A 19,964-nucleotide genomic window follows, 5' to 3' on the forward strand; every position below is an offset into this window, starting at 1 on the left:
TAGTATGCTTTAATCATTTTCCTATACTAATTAGATAAGCATGTTAGGATTTCTTATTTTATTACTTATAATCTAACACCCTATGTCCTGAGGAAGCGTATTAGGAGTTACCTATGCTATCTAGGTACGCTCCCTGATTATTTGGTATGCTCTAATCGTTTTGCTATACTAATTAGATAAGCATGTTAGGATTTCTTATTTTATTACTTATAATCTAACCCCCTATGTCCTGAGTAAGCATATTAGGAGTTACCTATGCTATGCAGGTATGCTTCCTAATACCCACTTTCTAAATTTTGCGAATATGTTTGTCATTGTGAACTATGTCTATGTTTGATAGTGCATGCCGGGTGATATGCTATTCAAACTAACCTTTGATGTTTTGTGATAGCGCTTAACAAGTAGTCCAGGTACGCACCCGAAATCTTCTATATGATTGTGATTGGTTTTCTTGTTAGGCATGCCATTCTTTTGAAATCACCTAGCCTACCTAGGTATCTATAATTAACTAACTAATTGCCACATTTCCCTTAACTTAGTCAGTAGAGACCTTTATAGGGCTTAGAGGGGTGCTACCATTTTAAAGGTACCTTCCCAATAGGTAACCTGATCCTCAAACTTAGACTTAGGTTTTTCAAAGACACGTTTTTCCAAAAATTATGGAGTCATTTTTTTTAGGGTTTTATTTCTTGTTTTATTTTCCCTTTAAAATAAAAATAAAATAAGTGGCGACTCCGACTTTTCCAAAATCAAAATTTCGCCAATAAAAGCGAGTCTCGCCTATCGAGTGAGGACGCACGTGAAAAACGCGGGTCCACACCAAAGCTTTCTTACATGACACTATCTTGTTTGTGAAAGTAAAAATGGATTTGTGAAATTGATAGTGATATATCATTTTTTTTTTGTAGTGGAGTGTAGTTAACTTTCTATATTGGGATGTTAGGTCAACTTCAAAATTGAATTTTGAGGATGTTTTCTATGGATCTTAATGGTCCCTAATTGAGTTTATACCCTTTAGTGGCATGTTGTTTTGAGATATATTTGGGTTTTTATTAATATGTATGCATAATGGTGTTTTGGTAAAAATATAGGATATCATAAGAGCTTATAAATGGTGCTAATTAATTAATTCAAGTCCAATAGGGTAATTAATTAATTAGGACTTAGTAGGTTAGATTAAGTAATTCAAGTTCAAGCTGGACTCAAGTCATTTAAGCCTACAAGGAAGTCTATATAAACCCTCTTAGGGTTTATAGTTAGATACTTGATTTGATTAATGTCCTTTAGAAAGAAACCTTAACCTCCATCCACTCTAAAGAGTAGTTCACCCTTCCTTTGCCAAGATCTAAGAGAGAGTCATTAGATAGAAGATCTCTAAGACTTTAAGGTTATCTATAGCAATTAGAAAAATGATTTAGGAACATCCAAATCCAAAGGTATGAGTTTCTAACATCCTAGAAGTTTTAATGAATAATATTTTCTATTGCACCTAGGATATTAGATGCATGCACCCCTTTTTGTGATCCAAGGCTTGGATTGGTTTTTAGATCCAATAATCTACAATATCTAAATTTTCTTTTACTATTGTTGCATCACTTGAATTAGAAGTTCAATATTTTTTTTTTTAGTCCTTTATGGTTTGGACAATTTCTCATATAGTACTCTTTTTTCTTACAATTAAAACACTTGTTGTTTCCTTTGGACTTTGATTTAGATTAGGAATGATTTTTTCTGCAATTATTTTTCTTTCTTGATTTCCCTCTAGTCACCAAAACTTCACTTGGAGTTTCTTCTTTACTTACAAACACCTTTTTTTTCAACTCCGTTTGAATTTAAGGTTGCTTTAACATCCCTTATGGAGAGAGTATCTCTATCATACATCATGGTATCTATAAAATGCTAATAAAAAATTCTATAGGGAACACATCAAAATTATAATTTGGTCTTCATTATTAGTTCTAACATTAATATTTCTTAAATTCATAATAGTTTTATTAAACTTATCAAGATAGTCTTTAGTAGTCGTACCTACTTTCATTTGAAGCGGTACAACTGCTTCTTCATATATGAGTGATTTGATAGTAATAAGAGTGAAATTGTTTCTTCGATCAAACTTTTCAATATCAAAGTTTGCCATCATTTTAGAACCAATAACTTGAACTTTGATAACTATTTATTATGAAAACCATAACTAAGAATAATAATAGTGAACAAAAAATAAGAGAACAAAAATAGAAAACACAAGAAATACATAATAATTTACATGGTTCTACCTAAAGACTATATTCATGAACGAAGATAAAGAAGAATTTGCACTATTGTTGAAGGAGATTACAACTCTAGAGTTGTCAAATCCCAAAGTCCCAATACTAAGATTTCATATAAGAAACTAATTCTATAATTGTTAGAGATACTTATTTCAATATTTCCTTTTTCACATTAGGAAAATATCTCACATGAATATATCATATGGGGAAAGTATCAATAACCAGTCAATTGACTCAAATAGAATTTGAGAGACTTTTCAACACAAGGGACAAATTTATGACCACTCTAAAAAATCTAGACTTTGATATTATGTCAAGCTACATATTTAATGTAAAACTAAGCTTAAATTTTTTTTCACTAATGACCTATATATATATATATATATATATATATATATATATAGTTTATTTCAATTAAAAGTCTTATTAATATTAATTTCAAGGCTAGTTGTAGACCTCAAAACTTGTCCCAATTTTATTTTTATGTTAATTTTGAACCCAATTTTGTCCTTAGATTTTAAATCTCAATTACATGTGATATTTTTTACCCACTCACCATTTAATCTTAGTTTTTATTATTGTGTATATTATTATTATTATTATTATTATTATCTTTTTTTTTTTCTTCATTTTCTTTCTTTCTTTTCTCTCTCTTCTCTCTCCCCCACCTACCCTCACCTACCCCCATCCCTCCCACATCAGGGAGACATGCCCCCCTCACCTTTCTTATATCATTTTTTTTTTTATTTATCTTCTTCCTACCCACTCTCATCTCTTCCCATTTGGCCTCTCTTGAGGGCTTGGCAGCTGGACGACCTCACCCAGACCTCTATTCTTTTTTTCTTTTTCTTTTTTTCTTTCTCCCCTCACTCGACCTCCCACGATTGGCCGACCCCCCATTTTTTCCCTTTCCCATATTTTCTCCTTTGATATTCTCCTTACTCCGAACTCCCACACAAGTTGACCCCCATTTTTTTTATTTTCGATTTTTTTCTCCATTTTTTCCTCCCTCAACTCCCACACACAGTAGTGGCCGATGCCCCATTTTTTCCTTCCCTTTTCTTCTTCCATTTTTTTCTTCTCCCCCAACACCACTCCCCACTAACACACGTCCTCCCTGCTTCCATTTCTTCTTCTTTCCTTCCCCAATTTTTTTTCTTTTTCTATTTCTTTCGGTTTCCCATGAAACCCATCTTCATACCCATAGCCAACCAGTCATCGTCGACGAGCTGCCGCCGACGACACCATCTCCATTTCCAGCACCCTTCATCCCTCTCTCTCTCATTCTCTTTATTTTATTCTTTTTTTTTATTTTTATCTTTATTTTTAATGCATTTTCCATATCCCAACCATTTCCAGCCCGTAAATTCATTTCGATTTATTTTATTTTTTCTTGCTTTGATTTTAATAGTAATGGTTGTTTTTGAAATTTGGATTGTTGAATTAATATAAAATTTGAGCTTTGTTAATTAGTATGAAATTTTAGTTAATTTGTTATTGGTAAATTAATATGAAATTTAGGATAATTTATTATTGATTAATTAATTTGGAATTTGCTCATTTGGGCTAGAATAATTGATAATTTATATGATCGTGCTCATTTGAATTATTTAATTTGGATATGATATAATATTATGGTATATTTTAGATGTGGGTTTGTATATTAAATTGGGTTGATTTTGGCTATGGATTTAGGTTTGTATATAAAATTAGGCTTATAAGATATCAAGTTTAGGTTTAATGGAATTTATTTTAATTTATCATGTTTTGGGTTTAATTAATTGAGTTTATATTTTGATTATTAATTTGAAAATTTTGGATCAGGGTCTATGACATGTGAGATATTTTTGTTGGGTTAAATTTAGTAATTTGGACCCATTTTTAATTGATGAAATTTGAAGTTTGAATTTGGGCTTGAATAATTATTTTGGACTCTACACATTTCTGGATATTTATATTTGGGCTATTTTTTTTTTTTGCATAGACTCATTCTGCAATCTTGTTGGCAGAGTACGAATTTATGACACGTGGAACACAAAATTTCATGAAAGAAAGTGAGAATCAAAAAGCTGTAGGAAGACATTGAGCTTGTTGTAAGCTTATTTGGGTACAAATATTATTTCCCATTACCATTTAGATTTATTTTTATTGATTTCTATAAATATTTGTTTGTATATATTTACTTGTTGTGTACAAAACTGAATATCTAATAAATTAGAAATTTTGTTTAAATAAGAGGAATAATTTAGTAAATATGTTTTAAGAAAATAATAATTTGAAAATATTCTTCTTAATAAAAGGTTTTTTTTTATTAATAAAAATTCAGAAAAATGCTTTTAGAAAAATCCAAAAAAAAAAATGTTTTTAATAGAATTTGAAAAATTGTTTTTAATAACAATTGTCCAAAAATTTCTTTGTTTAAATAAAGTTGTCTTAAAAATTAATTCTTTAACAAAATTGTCTAAAAATGTTTTTTTAATAAATTCTTTTTCCTTAATTAAAATGGGATTAAAAGTATTTTTTTAGAAATAGGGTATTTAATTTTTTTTTCCTTTTAATTAAAAATTCTTTTGCAAATAAAGTAGTTATTTTTATTTATTTTTTAAAATAATTTGTATAAGTCACTTTTCTTAAATGAAAACAAATTGAAATACTTTTGTAAATAAAATTGTAAAAAATCATTCTTTTTTTTTTTTTTTTTTTTTTGTAAAAGCAAGTAAAAATAATTTTGTGCTCAAATTGAAATTTTGTAATAATTTCTTTTGATACAATAAGTGTAAATAACTTTTTTTGAAAATTGAATACAAATGAAATTGAGAAAAATTGACTCTTTTTTGTAAATAAAAAAAATGGAAATCATTAATTCAAAATCATTTGAAATTTCTTGAAAACTATTTTTTTAATCTTTTTTTATTTAGTTCGATAAATCATTTTGCATAATTCTCTTATTATTTATTTTGTGTATTCTTGTAATTAGATTTGATCATTATTTTTGTGTATATTGATTTTCACTATGACTTATATATATATATTCATTTGCATGATTATTTTTCTTGATATCCATAGTTAATTAATTAATTGCTATAATTCCATTAATTCCTTTAGTAGAAGTTGTACGTATATGGGCTTAGAGGGGTACTACGGCTCACCACCGTACCTTTCCAATAGGTAACCTGACCCTTGGACCTGACTTTAGTTTTCCACATGCCTGTTTTTCCTTCAGGAGTCACACTTAGAGTTTTTCTTTCTTATTTTGTTTTTCCCTTTAAAAATAAAACAAAAATAAGTGGCGACTCCAAGTCTTTTTTTAAAAATATATAAAATTTTCACCAAATGAATAAAAAAATGAGTTTTACCATCGAGTGGGAATGCACTGAGCAAAATACAGGGTCCACACTAGTCTTAACATTGTGGATATTCTACATAAGAAAGAAATAGAGAAGCAAAATAGAAGAATTAAAAACAAAATAAAGGAGAAATAACAAATGGGTTAAGGTTTTATGACCTTTCATATATGTTTTTACAAATTTATTCTCATCTTTTCTCTTCTATGTGGTAGGGTTAAACCCGAATAATTAAACTTGATATAGGTTATTAGCTTAGTTCTTGATGGTTTAAAATTTTAGATCAATTTATAGCCTAATACATTATATTAAAACATTATTTGGGGTCTTTAAGATGAGCGTAAAAGCTAAGGACTACAGGTCTATATGTGAACATGTATAGTCACCTAACACTACAAGGAAAAAGGTATATGGTGATATTTATAACGAGTCACCATAAACATAAGGTGTCACTACAACATAGCGTCACCTTCTCCACTGACACCATAGAGGGTACCAATTGGTGACGTATTTAGAAGTGACACCAAAGTAGATAAATGGTGACCCATTCAGAAGTGACACCATATATTTCTAGTGATGATAGGGTGTCACATTAAATACATCATCTTTGAGTTATGATGTCACATTAAATGCATCACCTTTGAGTTATGGTATCACATCATTGTAAATTATTGTGGAATATATGATTGGTTTTAGTTGTTGATTTTTGTAATGCTTATGAATTAATAAGATTAACCTGTTTATATTTTGTCCATAAATATAACAATCATATTATATTTAACTCATTTTTCTGTAATGTTTCTGGAATAACTCATAATACATTGATCATCTAATAATATTTGTATATCAAATGTTCACAAAAGGATAGTACGTCCAACATATCAAACCCATCAAAACTAAAAAAGAAGAGTGAATACATACCAAAACATGATTTAGAAATGTTAAAGATCCCAAGATTCATGTATACCTCCATTTTATAAGCATAAAACCGGCTAACCATAAAATGACATAGAAGTCCCATCTAAAAATCTAAATTTCTCAGTTGCAATTAAAGTAACGTTTATGTCCTACAACGTGTGACATAAGAGTTGCATTTAAAAACCCAAAATCTTGTTGCCTTCTTCTTTCTTTTTATTCTCCATTTCACCCTCCCAAGAGTGTATACCTGCATTTCAAAATTTAATGAGTTTTAGAGATTTTTATTGAAGAAAATAAACATGGATCTATGTTATCATAAATGAACAAATCTAAGAATTAATTTTTTTTTTTCAAATAGAAACATTATTCAAAGAATAAGCATTACTATACAATACCTATGGAAAAATTCATGTAGTAGCTAAGGGACTCACCATGCATGGTGATCATGATGCATCAACATGATTCATGATTAGTTGTAGCACAAAAGTAGCCCATTCTCCTCTAATTTCATCGAATTCTACTTGAGAATATGTTTTTTTTATTACCAAACTAAAATCAAATAAGAAAATAACATTAAAATGCATAACATTTGGAAGCCTAAAACTATGTACAATTCATTAAATAAGTAATACCTTTGAAGCAATAATTGTAGGATAAAAAATTATCTCTTTAATGAATCTCATAACAAAGTAGCCACATTCGAACCCTCCTTCTTGTCTTGGACACTAATCGATCAATTATAAAATAACATTAGTACTCACATATATAAATGGTGCAAATGCATAAGCTAATGTGTAAAGAAAAATTTTTGGATGTCACCTGCACTAGTTGCTAAGATGGCTCCCTCTTAGATGTTTTCTTTGCAGATATTCGAAGAGCCCTATGTAAATAAGTTCAATGGGTACATTTTTAAAATAGGTAAATGTTATATGTTTTAATATATATAAATAATAAAAAAAATGTGTTTGAGGTGAATGTATTTTTTTTTATTTAAAAATAATACTATGAAAAATAATAGGAAGAACTTACATGTTTACGATATCCTTTAAGTCCTCACATGGTTTGTGATGCATAGGGTCAAGATAGTGGACTATCATTTTCCTTGGCTCAAGCACTACCTAAATATAAACCTTTAAATCCTCATATCTATTTCTATTAACAAAATATAAAAACTTTCCAAAACTCAACTACTTAAATATAAAAACAAAATCAAATAAAATATCTAGCTAATTGGATTTTAGAACCTAAATAAACTATAAATAAACTAAATATAAAAACTAAATAAAATATCTATGCCCATGAATTAATTGAAGAGGATAGAAAGACACAGAGAGAACATGGCTATGGTTATGATTTCCATCTTATCATTTCCTGTCAATACCACACATGCCCATTTTAAGGTTGGACACTACTTTTGTTGCTGGACTTGGAAAGGGAACTTCAAAATTGAAAACATAAATAAACCCTTATGTAAAAAAAAATAAGATTAAAATATAATTGAGCATTAAAATATTTACTCTCTTTCATCACTTTCATTTGAATATTAATAATCTCTTATTGAGATAGATACAATTTAACAAAATAGAAATTCCTAATAATAAAAAATATAAAATTTCTATTTCTATTAACAAAATATAAAAACTTTCCAAAACTCAACTACTTAAATATAAAAACAAAATCAAATAAAATATCTAGCTAATTGGATTTTAGAAACTAAATAAACTATAAATAAACTAAATATAAAAACTAAATAAAATATTTATGCACATGAATTAATTGAAGATGATAGAAAGACATAGAGAGAACATGGCTATGGTTATGATTTCCATCTTATCATCTCCCGTCAATACCACACATGCCCATTTTAAGGTTGGACACTACTTTTGTTGCTGGACTTGGAAAGGGAACTTCAAAATTGAAAACATAAATAAACCCTTATGTAAAATAAAAAAAAAAGATTAAAATATAATTGAGCATTAAAATATTTCCTCTCTTTCATCACTTTCATTTGAATATTAATAATCTCTTATTGAGATAGATACTTACAATTTAACAAAATAGAAATTCCTAATAATAAAAAATATAAAAATTTCTATTTCTATTAACAAAATATAAAAACTTTCCAAAACTCAAATACTTAAATATAAAAACAAAATCAAATAAAATATCTAACTAATTGGATTTTAGAAACTAAATAAACTATAAATAAACTAAATATAAAAACTAAATACAATATCTATGCCCATGAATTAATTGAAGAGGATAGAAAGACACAGAGAGAACATGGCTATGGTTATGATTTCCATCTTATCCTCTCCCGTCAATACCACACATGCCTTCCCGGATTGGTCCTTTTGGGGTTGGATACTCTCAACGAAATTCTATATCTCATTCCCACTTAGATACAAACAGAAAAATCATTCTTTTTTTTTTTCCTCTCTCGTTTTTTAGAAAGGATGAAGATTATGTGATAGTATATCTTAAAAAAATTCTGTACCTGTCATTCTCACACAAATACATATTAAAAATAATTCATTTTTTCTTGTTTTTCACTTTTTTTTAAGGACTTGATCATGTGTTTGGTTTAGATTAAAAAAATCAATTAATCTATAGTTTTTTCTTCCATGTTGGAAGATTAAACCTAAATTTTTCTTCCCTACAACTCAAGAAAACACAATTCACGAAAACCGTAATACAAAGATGTTGAAACAATTAATATAATGGCATTAATAAAAGAAAAAAAAAATGATAGATCCAAGAGATTTTGGGTTACCTGGGAGTCCACAAAGTGCTTAATACAATAAGGAACAAAGATCCATGTTGATTACAATTGATGGTCAAAGACCTCATGCAAGTCACTAGAAGAAAAGTGAGATATGATCACATAGTTTTGGGAGTCAGTAAAATCTACAACAAAAGAGTATATATAGTTGCATAACAATTTGAGTCGCAACTAATGAAATGCGGTGTCCATTCTATAGTTGTGGGAATAATTAAGTTTCAGTGAAAGGAATTTCCCAGAATAATTAACTCCCAGTGAAAGGAATTTCCCATGAGACCTATGGTTGTGGGATTAGTTAAGCCACATAGGAAGGAATTTCCCCTAGGCCTATGGTTGTGATATTAATTGAGCTGCAAGTAGTAGCATGGACTATGATTACTAGAGTGATTAGAAGCAACTATAAAATCCCCTTTTGAGGCGGGACAAAGGTGGCCGCTATTATATATGGCTTAGTGGATCCACTAGTACCCTAACATCACTGCATATACTTCCCTACATTTCTCTCCCGCTCACCCCACTGCCAAACCCATTTCTACTTACCTCCATTATAAAACCTATTTCTCCTTGCTTGCCAAACCCATTGCTGGTGCCAATGTGAGATTAAGAACCCTACATTTATGCTTGCTTGGTATTTCCCTTTGTTTCACTCATTGTTCTTTCCACTAGACATAATTTTATTTTATTTTTTCTAATTTCACTCTCTGGTTTCTTGCTTCTCGCCTACCATATGATTTTCTAGGGTTTTGAGTAAAGGATTATGGTCTTTAGGTATGACTTCTCCATTGACCAAATATGGCATTTGTCATAATTGATCATCCTACAATTATGCGGATTGTTCAAACTTGTATTTTTAGATCTTTAGAACCTTGTTCATGTAACTTTTGATTTTTCCTGAATTCATCCATTTCTTTTTATGTTGGAACTAAGCTTTGTGTTAATCAAACCAAATCAAGTATGATGTAGTTAACTAGAAAACAATCAACAATTATTTGTCCAATCCATGGCGGAATATTTCTTGAAACTCTATTGCCCCTGAGACCAAGACTATGGATGTTGGTGCAAGTTTGCAAGGTAGTGGAAAGTTCCCCGAAAAGATCATTGTTGCTCAACCTTAAAAATATTAGGTAGGTTAGAGAACCCACAAAACTTAGCAACTCACCAGATAACTTATTGTTCAATGGGTCTACATGCACCACCAGATTAGGAACGCCATTCCTCAATGCAGGAATTTCTCACTAAACCATTTAGTTTATCAATGGACACAGGATATGAGAGAGATCTAAATTTGTCAGCATGGGCATTCTTTCCCTAATATCACTAGGAATTGGTCCGGAAAATGAATTATTTCTCAAAAATAGTCTACTCACATTTGATGACCAAAGTGGCAGAGGACCACTGAAATGGTTCACATTCAAATAAACGGAGAATTGAGGAGCAAACTGTAATGAGTTTGGAATTCTTCCACTTAATTGATTATAGCCGAAGTCCAGCTAGTTGATCAAATTGTATGTCCAACTTCCAAAACCAGCTTGTATTAGAGTGTTAGGCTCATTTTAGTATTAGTACTAGGCCCAGTGCTTGTATTTTTTGAAAAATGGGCAATCATAAATTTTCTGATCAACTATCATTAGTTGTTCTCAGGTAAATTTCCAATGAGATCAATGGTGGGGCATTATATTTGTTAATCAGAATTTTATTTTATTTTTTTAATCTTTGATTACAAATGGTTGCAGTCTCTTAATTGTTGTTTGAAAATGGTTATCATATACGAAATGAATCCTGTACTATTGCACATAAAATGAAAATGACATGTTATAAATTTCGTTCATAGATATCCTGCATATGATGGCAACCCATTACTTTCTGCATCAATTGGTATTGGTCCATGCATCATATTAAGATTACTTGGTGAGCTTTTGCAAGTTTTCCTCTTTCTTGTTGCTCCTTCTTTCGGGTATAAATAAGGTGAAAAATGTTGGTCAGGTATTTGTTAGGACTTAGGACCATGTTAGGATCGACGACTTGGAATTTCTTTATTTTCAGTTCACCTCTATTTGGAATGTCTGCTGATCATACTTGTTTTGGGAGTTGGATTGACTCTCTTGTTTCCTGTGCTTTAATGAACTAGGTTCCGGTCATCACATATTTGTTCTGCTCCATTGAGTGTAATTAATTTAATGCCTAGACAGCTGATAATAATTGAATCTCCTTAGGAAGGCTGAAGTTTCCACATTCATACTGAAAAAGTTACCTTGGAGCCTTATCTATCTACTATTAGGCCAATGTTTATACTGTGTTACACAGAAAGACTGATCCTGAAAAGCTGAGAGTTCCTAAAGAACTTTTTGCCTAATAGGATGGGCTGCAGGCCACAAAAATATATACTTAATAGGATGAAATATGTACTTAAGTTTCTGAAAATCACTTGGAACAGAGACCGTTCAAAGGCAATACCTGTTTCTGGTAGGAAACATTTTTTGCCTCTCTGTTTCTGTCCCTGTATATTCAGAATCATACCGGCGAACTCCCAGTTCAACCTCTTGCCTCTTGAGCTAGGTCTCAAGGGCCATCACGGTATTACTAATGTGTGAGAAATAAAAGGAATTTGTCCATATATCGAATAAAGAGGAAGAAATATTAAAGTGATGAGTGCATGGTGACACACAATATCATTTATTGTGAATCCTTCTTGATGATGAACCAGTTAATATGTATAAATATTAGCTTTATGGCTGAGTTTTCTATCTTTGCCTTACCACCAGGGTATTCTGATGTATTCTGTCAGTAAGCTCTAAATTTTTTACTGCCTTAACATTGGAAATGAGCAGTGAAATTCTATATTGATAAGCATGTAACATTTTCATCAATTACAGTATCAGAAAATATATTTGGTTTTAAATTAAAATTAAACTAGGTAATTCCAAAATCCTAATATCTAAACTTAGGTGGTGTTTATTTTTTTGGCTTTTTGCTGAAACCAATTTGTTTTCAGAATTTAAGTTGTTTGTTTTTTTATTTTTTTATAACTTATCATAAACTTTTTACTAAATAGAAAAAAACCAAAATATGTAGCTTTTTCAAAATAGAAAAAATAATATATTGGTTTTTCTTTACTTTTTAATACTTAATAGAAATAAAATACTACAAAAACAAACAACTTAATATTTAACACTATTAAACATTAAGGTTCTATTTAGAATTAAGTAAAAAAAAACAAACACCACCTTAGTCTGTTTTTGCTCTAAAAAGCTATTTTTTAATTTGTTGGGTTTATGTGAATGATGAATGCTCTAATTTAAAGCAGTCAGCCACAGTATGCAAGTGACATTTAGATGAAATGAAAGACATTCAAATAGTTTGATGAATTTAAATTAAGGTGGTGTTGGAACTAGGGTTTAAATTAAGGGCAAAGTAGGGTTTAAATGAATGATAGTTTTACTAAATGTGCTAAACTATGATGGTTCTGAAGAATTGGAGGCCTTAAGTGTCTAATCATTATGCATTATTATTTAACCGAAGAAAAGCAAAATTATCATTTAAGCAAAAGTTTGTTTATGATGGAAAGCTTAAACATGTCCAGAAAATTCTCAGTTCAAGTACTGAAATTGATGGAAGTGGTGCAAGAGTCAGACAAATTAAGGAAAGAAAGTAGAAGCTGGGGGAAAGACATGGTGATGAAATGAAAATTTTACATGGTTCAAGCAAGGCTACAGGTATGGCTGCTGGGTAATTTATTTATTTATGTTTTAGAATTTGATGTTTTTCTTCGGTTTGCAATTCTTTGATCGATCCATATTTTTTACCATCTTGTTGATTTTGGGGAATCCAATATAGATGTAGGATTTATAGTCTTGGAACCCAAAATGGCCTTCTAATCTAGTATCTTTTTATAAACTGTTTTTTTTCCTACTAAGGTATTCTTCTACTATTGAAAGAATTTCTTTTCTCGTTACCATCAATGATCCTTAGTCGTAATCCTTGGTTCATGATTGCTGGAAAATATTTAGCAGCTTGCTTGATATCACAAACTTGTTTTTCCATTTGGGCTCAGATGGTCCTGGCCAAGGAAAAATCAAAATGAGGGCAAGTTTGAAATTACATTTATATATATCATAGTTGCCCCATAAGTTCTGGTATTTCTCTTATTTTTCTCATGTGAGATAAAACATAAACTATCCTTTCTTTGTTGTTGCATCATATGGATCTTTGTATTTTATCACTGGACATGCATATACATTGCGATCATATTATCCTTATTTTGTTTCTTATAGGTGGGGATGCCTCACTTAGTTTGCATTATTTTCTATGAGAAGCTTCACCTTAAGAAATGGGGATTTACCATCATCATTGAGTGAAAACGATTCCACATAGACATGTACTTGGTTCCCAAACATAGGGTAATTCCAAAATGTTAAATTTCCTATCACACCACTCTTGTACAACAATGTTTCTACCTTAATTATTGCATGAGAAAGAACCTCAATCTTCTAAATGCTCTCCACTAACCTGTTCTCCACTGAATTGTACACCCCTTCTCTCTCTCCCATGACTCAATTGCATGTGGTTGATTCAATTTAATTGAGTAAAATTTCACTATCATTAGGTTGTAACCAAGACCTATCGTAAGACCTATAGTAGCGACCAAGAAAAGGCCTCATCCATAGCAAGACCTATAGTAGCAGCCAAACCATTCCCTTCTCCATATCAGAACTATAATTGCAGTCAATAGACCTATAGTAGCAACCAAACACCTTCTCCATATCAGAACTATAGTTGCAGTCAATACTAACCCACACCTATAAGCACTATCCTGATTTTTTTTTAATACATTTTACCACCTTATAGTTGCAGCCACCTTTAGCTTTAGCTATGCACCACCTTTGGTTGCGAACAAAATGAAGTTGCAATCATAATTTATAGTCATACTCTTACACATGGCCGCATCAACGGCATTTCTCTGCACCCCTTGTGGCCACGCCTTGTTGCGGCCCATTTTGTTTGCACCCATATCCTATAGTCAAATTAAGTCTTCCTTTTAACTGAGGTCAGTGGCTATAACCAAAAACTCACTTTCTTGCAGTGGGTGAAAAATATTTGCATGACATTTCTTAACATGCTATATCCCATTAAAAAAATTGATTGAACTAGTAATAAAATTTAGGCTTATTGAGGAGGAATTTAGAACTAGATTATTCAACTAAATCTATAGGAGGGCTAGGAATAAAGAAATTTTTTTATATACTCTAGAGAAGGAATTATGCTATAAAACACTTGAACAAAAGCTAAAGGATCCTCAATTAGAACAGAAAGTAGGAAACTTTCAAAAAAGGAAAAGCAAGCCTGCACTAAAATTCCTATGCTTTTGGGATAAAAAGAAACATGTAGTGAAGCTTCCATATGAACCAGACTTTAAGCAATCAATTATTCCTTCAAACACCAAATCAATATAAATGAATAAGAGATTATTGTAAATATAGAAAAAAAGGAAATTGGATATTTGATTAGGAAGTTTTACTCTCCATTAAGTTTGAGAGAGTACAAAATCAAATGATAAATTATAGGGTAATTTGACTAAAAGGGTCTCTCAAAACCTAATTTTTCAAATCTAACCTCCCACCCTTTTTTTGGCATCATTTGGACAAAAATGCCCTCATTATTTTCTTGTAAAAATAACCATTTCTTTTAAAACCTACATGTAAATACTTGAATTAGAAAATGACATTTATGTCAAAAATGGTTTACTTTTCCGGAAAAAACATGGGATAGGTTAGATTTTTGATTAAGGGATTATTTCATCCATTTTAACCAAATATTTCTAAACTATAAGCCTCTCATAAGGCCATGAGATGGATCATTATTGAGATTTGATTCAAATTATTCATTTTTATTTTTAGTGAAATCAATATTTATATAATTTATGTTTTGGCAAATTATTTTTTGAAGTATGACTAGGGTTAGGAAACTATTGTTTTAATCTTAACACATAGTTCTCTATAAAATAAAGTTTTATATTAGATTGATAAGCAGAGATAGAAGAAAAAAGTAAGAAAAGAGTAAAGAGAAATATGTAAAGGGTGTATTGGGTTTTGGGTAGAGAAAGTTAAAGAGAGTTTAAAGTGTGTAATTTGCTTGAAGGTTATAACAAATTTAATCACCTTTCCAGTGGATGTAAGTGATTACATCAAACCACACAAATAGTTTGTCTTCTCTATCTTATTTTATTTTTCCATATTGCATTTAGGTGGTGTGATTTTTCTCAACAAGTGATATCAAAGCTTCCACATACTCAACAATCATCTACCTCATCCCAACAAAAATAAAATAAAATTATTGGATAGTATTCTCAAAGTTCGATATGAAATTTGGTAAATTAAGGTAGTAGAAGATGATAATTACAAAATAGAATAATCTCATATATTAATGAAGAGAATAATTTTCAAATAAATTTCCTTATCTAAGAACTTTTGTAGTAATAAGAGAAAGGCTAAGAAGGTGCTAATTCCTTAAAAGGATTCAACTCCACCTTTAACAATTTTCTTCTCCCTTAAAAGGCAAAATAGAAAATATAACATTAGTGCCTATGGAAAAGGAGAACCAAAGTATAGGTGGTGTATACAATAGGTGCCATGAGGTAAGCAAAAAAGAAGAGAGAACACAAAAAATAAATAAAATCAAGCACCTAGAGCTCAACAAAACCAAGAAACATATCATGGTCATTGCATTACTATATATTTGTGAACTAACTTACTTAGAAAAGTACACATAAAATAAGGCTTCTTTACCTAGTCCATTTGTTGAGCATCTTTAAATGACTTACTATTTTTTCTTTCCATGAAATCCAAAATAATTAAAAGCGAGCAACCCCTTCTCCTTTAACATTATGAAAAAACTCCCCATACCATATTCAAATATTTGTATAAATGACACCTTTAAATTTTAAGTTTTTTCAAGGGCAAAAGATTGCCATAAACTTAAATTGAATAACCGTAATTATCATCCAAAATAAGGATATGTTTATAAGGTAGTCTGAAATTGCATCAATGTACCTAAATGCCATCTTGTCCCTTGTGTGGGGAAATTAGAAATTTTATGAGGTAATCCTTATAAATTTGGAATCCATTATGGTCATTGCACTTGAAACAACAAGAAGGAATTATATCTTTCTCAAAGCCCACATCTTAGAATATACTCTTACATAGATTAGGGATTTGATTAGAACAAGCCTAAGCAACTAACATTTTTAAATTCAAGGTCAAATACATATGTTGTTGCGATTGAGCCCCTAAAAGTAAGGCATAATATAACAAAGTTAAACTTAACTATCCCCTTGTTGTTCCCTTGGTGTATTGATAGTGATTTAAGCATTCAACCCACATCTCTTACATTGTACATGACTTGGGTGCATTAGGAGTTGTATAGAAGATACAAGTCATGGGTTCCTTGTAAGTAGATAAGTTGTCCACAGTTGGTTTATGGATTTAGACAATCCAAAAGAGATTGTAGTGCACCTCCTCCTAATTGGAGGGATGGCTTGTCTTAGCCGTTGGGATGGGTTTCCCATGGTGAGTGCATTAGTGTATGTGATGCACACTGGATAGGAGCTACATTGAGTCATGACGCAATGTTATCAATTGTCATGATTTACCAAGCTACTATACTGTAGTGACTCTTAACCTTGAAAAGATATTGAGTTTGTCCCAAAATCAATAGGAGGCTTTGACCTATAGGTGAAACCTCAAAATGGTCATATATCCCTATGGATTAGGTCACTATTGTTGGAAGCTGGTGACAATAGGTATTCTCAATGGAGGCATCATGATATCTCATGGGATTGAGATAGAATGTCCTCTTAGGTGATCCAAAGGACATGTGATCATGAAATCTGTGGCCAAGTAAAAGCTGGTGACAATAGGTATTCTCAATAAAGGCATCATGATATCTCATGGGATTGAGATAGAATGTCCTCTTAGGTGATCCAAAGGACATGTGATCATGAAATCTGTGGCCAAGTAATTCCTTTACTGAAATTTGACATATACTCCTTGAAGCTAGAGTATGTTATTTGATCACATAATAAGTGGGATCTATAACTCAAGGATTTGAGAGGTAATCTTAATAGGTGATAACACTACCTTGTTAGATTATGAACACTAGTTTATGGGGAGTTTGCATATAGTGGATAGTAGGTCATGGACCTGAACACTTGGTGTCTTGTTATAATTTACATAGGGTACTGGAGTGTAATTGACTCTCTGTAGTGAGTCAGTTTAAGAATTTGATTATGAGGGAGCCAATACTCCTATGGGTCCTGTTAGTTCTTGCTCTGAGCTCATATTCCTTGATGGCAAGGTTTATGAGGGTTGGATGAGTTTTTAGTTCACTTTTTGTGCATAAGGGCATTTTAATAATTATGTAAGATTGCATAGGGATAAGTAAGTGGTATCTTTGTACTATGCTAATTGATTAATTTGGCCTTGTATGGTTAATTAATCAATTAGCAACATTTTTAAGACTAGATTAAGTGATCCAAGCTCATGTTGGGCTTAAGTAACTTAAGCCCAATAGGAAGCTTATAAATACCCCTTTAAAGGTTAGGGTTTGCATGCCTTGTCATTCTTCCTTTCAATCCAAAGAGAAAACCCTAGCCTCTAGCTTTGATATCTCTACCATCTCAATGTTTAAACATAAGGAAGAGTCGTCAAGCAGAAGATCATGGTGTTTACGAGATCCATTATGAATTTAGAGTTATTTACATAGATTGGAATTGATCTAGGAACATCCATATCAAAGGTATGTGACTTTATTCTCTATATCTATGGTTTCTATGGTATTCTTATTGTTTATTAATACCTGTTTATCCACTATGATGGATTTAGAGAGCTTAAGATTGATTTGCATGCACCCCACGTGATCCAGGGCATAGAAATTGAGTAATCCGGGGTTCCCAACAACTAGTATCAAAGCCCTAGGGTAGGTTCTAGCAAATTAGAGTTGTTCTAAGGTGTGCTAACTCTATTTTGCAAGGTTCTTTTATTCATCCCATGGCCCTAAGGGATGAATGAATGAAATTATTCATTCATTTTAATGTCTTAATGTATTTGGATTAATTGATTGTTATTGATTCATTTGAATGAGTGAATATGAATGGATATCTTCTTTGCCTTTTGTTCTCTAGATTGGGTTGTACACCTCATAAGGGGTATAAGATTTTTATTTGGTTGTAAAAATCTTTTCTTTTCAATAGATGAGTTGTAAGCTCCATTATAGGAGCATAGAAATTTTTATTGTTGTAAAAATTTCAGTTTTTTGTATCCATCTATGGTGAGCCAAGTAAAACGAAGGAATCTTGAAAATTCTTTTTGAGATTCTATGGTGGTTAAAGAGAAAAAAAAGATTCTTGGAAGTTCTTGTTTTGAGATCCATGGCTATACATTGATGCCAAATTAAACTCAAAATCGTGATTATCTCCCAATGGATTCTTGGGGGAAGTAACATATGAATTTGAAGCTTAGGAAGTCACAAATCCAATGGTTCAAGCGGATTGCAATTCGGAGATGAAATGAGCTCCATATGACTATTTGAAGCAAGGTTGTGCAAAGTGCATGACAGCATAGTGATGTCAGCTTTGAGCCAAAATCGTAGCTGCTTTCAGTACGTTTTTCGGGACAAATCACATATGGTTTTTAAGCTTAGGAAGTCATAAATACAATGCTTTAAACGGATCACAATTCGGAGTTGAAACAAGGGAGATATGACCAATCGAAGCAACATTGTGCAAGAAACATATTGTTACAGGATTGCACACAGGTCCAATTCATTTAGTTGTTTGGGCTGAATTTTGGGCTTCTTCTTGGGCTTAATTATTAGTGGTAATTAGGCCTTTTAGGTTTTCTATTTTCACTAATCCTATTTTTGGTTGCAAGGCTATTTTTTATAATTTAGATTTTATCCAAGTTGTAAGTACCAAATATGCAACAGGATCCCTAAAGGTCATTTGAATTTTTCTATTTAATTATTCTCTTGTTTTAATTGTATGCTCTTAATTAATTGCATATGTGGCCTCAAGATATTTTGGTATTATTAATTAGAAATAAATTTTCATTTTTTTTTAAAAAAAAAGATAAGTTAGAAAAAGGATTAAGAGCTTTCTTACCTTCTAAAATCAATTCTTAGAGATTTTAATCTTATTTAAAATCTTCTCAAATCTTTGAGATCTTTAAGAATAAAATCTTTCCTTTAAGTAAATTCTTATTTTTCCAAATGCTTATAAAATAGTATTTTTCCTATTTTGCATAGGATTTCCAATTAAAAGAAAATAAGTTAATTTTGGAAATTCATGATAGATAATTTATAATTAAGAATGGTTACTAAAATAAGTATTAGAACCCAAAGAAAAGTTTTTTTGGTGTTCTTAGTAAATTTTCCTAAGAAGATATGTTCCAAGATTATTTATTTAAACTGATTGTTGCTAAGAAGATTGTTATTTCTTTATCACTATCTATTTATTAAGCTTTAGGAGGTTTTCCAGTTCTTTCTTGGTGAGAGAATGAAAACTATACCTATAGTTGATCCTCCAGGCTCTCCCCCCAGAGAGAAGTAGGAAACCATTCTGTTTAGATAATTCAATGATAAGGAATAAGAGAACAATTTTTT

General features: G+C 30.9%; 1 long non-coding RNA gene across 2 annotated transcripts; it reads right to left on the reverse strand.

The window, feature by feature from the left end:
* Nucleotides 1–6,688: 6,688 nt before the first annotated feature.
* LOC132252696 (uncharacterized) lies at nucleotides 6,689–7,342 on the reverse strand. 2 transcript variants are annotated; one of them, XR_009464465.1, is made up of 3 exons: nucleotides 7,162–7,342; nucleotides 6,925–7,078; nucleotides 6,689–6,776 (listed from the first exon to the last, which is right to left on the reverse strand). It is a non-coding gene; the product is annotated as an uncharacterized LOC132252696 (long non-coding RNA). The 2 variants fall into 2 exon arrangements; XR_009464464.1 differs by having other exon boundaries at nucleotides 6,693–6,776; nucleotides 6,961–7,078.
* Nucleotides 7,343–19,964: the final 12,622 nt, after the last annotated feature.

The sequence above is a fragment of the Vitis vinifera genome, chromosome 16 (genome assembly GCF_030704535.1).
Source record: "Vitis vinifera cultivar Pinot Noir 40024 chromosome 16, ASM3070453v1".
NCBI classification, from domain to species: Eukaryota; Viridiplantae; Streptophyta; class Magnoliopsida; order Vitales; family Vitaceae; genus Vitis; species Vitis vinifera.